We start from the raw sequence: 1627 nt of genomic DNA, 5'->3' as shown, positions 1-1627 counted from the left end.
GGATGAGAAAGCAGACTGACTTCCTGACCTCTGAATACTCTTAAGGATAGAAGCATGCTGTTTAGATACAGTATGTCAAAGATAGTCATTGTGGCCCTGTTAAGGGGAGACAATCACTACTTCATTTTAGATCATGATAGAAAATAGAATTCTGAAAAACAATGTTTTTTTTAAGTAATAGCATTTTACCCACTTATTTATTTATTAAGATTAATATTTGGTAAGGCTGCATGCCATTCCATAACAAAAACATCCTAAAACTACAGCACAAGCTGTCACACATTTTAGAAACAATATTCTGAACTATTTTCTCCTATGTTGTAGATACGGTTACTATTACCTAACACGCACAATTTACGGTTTGTGGCTTAAACTGTAGCATGTTTAGCCAGATAAAAAGAGACCTAACCTCATATAACCTACTGTCACTATGACAACCAGGCAAAAAAAGTTTAGCTTGATTTCCTAAGGAAAAGAGTCACAAAAGCATATGTTGTTCTTTTGGCTTTTCGCGGTAAGTGGCCACAACACTGGGTTGTTTTATGATCCACCACACTTTTGATTTGGCACATATTTTACACTGTATGCTCTTCAAAACGCAACCCTCCCATTTTTATCTGGGCTTGGAACTGGCACTAGGTTTGCACAGTTGCTGGGTTTTGGGGCAATGGCTCCAAAAAAGTGAAAACCCAAGGCTACTGCATGCCTCTACCACTGCGGCATTAACACACACCCAAAAAAAGAAACATATATTAAAAATAGGCAGCACGGTGGCTTAGTGTTTAGCACTGTCACCTTGCACCTCCAGGGTCCAGGTTCAATTCCTGCCTCGGGTCTGTGTCCATAGAGTTCACATGCTTGTTGGGTTTCCTACAGATAGTCCGGTTTCCTCAGTCCAAAGGCATGTAGATTAGGCAAATTGGGGTTCCCAAATTGCCCGGTAGTATGTGAATGTGTATATGAGTGTGCCCTATAATGGATAGTGCCCTAAGTCTCCTTGGATAAGCTCCAGATAAAAGCAATTATAAGTTACCTATCAGAAAAGTTTTCAGCCTGTAAGTATGCATTACCCTGTATATAATTATATACACGCATGTACACAATGTATAACTTCTAGTCAGTTACATGCATGTTACTACCACTTTTTTGCAGTTACAAGGCCACTTCCGGTCCATAATTACAACACCATATGAATTTGTACTGTCTATAAAAAAAACAATTGTCTAGAAATTAAAATGCAATAACCAGGCGTTACCCCCTGTCACGGACGAACTGTTAATATAATGCTTAAAAGGTAACGATGGGGGATTAAGAGTAAGAGCATGCTGTGTAGACGCCATGCCCGCCTGCATGATGGAAGTGAGAGATCCTCATGCAGTTTCCTCCTCGCGCCTGCCTGCACGCCTCAACTTCTTTTGGGAACTGAGGGGACTATTTGCAAAGACATTTTCAAAAGAAAGAAAGAAAGAAATCCCATCATTCTCTGCGACAAAATAAGCCTGGAAGCAATACCAGTGAAAAAAAAAACTTGTGTTTATGGTTTCAATGATAAACGACACCATCTAATCGAAAACAGTTTACTGGTTGGTTAAGTATGTCTTATTCATACTTTGAGGCGGAAGGATTT

Source organism: Clarias gariepinus, chromosome 13 (genome assembly GCF_024256425.1).
Source record: "Clarias gariepinus isolate MV-2021 ecotype Netherlands chromosome 13, CGAR_prim_01v2, whole genome shotgun sequence".
Classification (NCBI taxonomy): Eukaryota; Metazoa; Chordata; class Actinopteri; order Siluriformes; family Clariidae; genus Clarias; species Clarias gariepinus.
The sequence above is the reverse complement of the archived record's forward strand: the minus strand, read 5'-3'. Positions refer to the sequence as shown.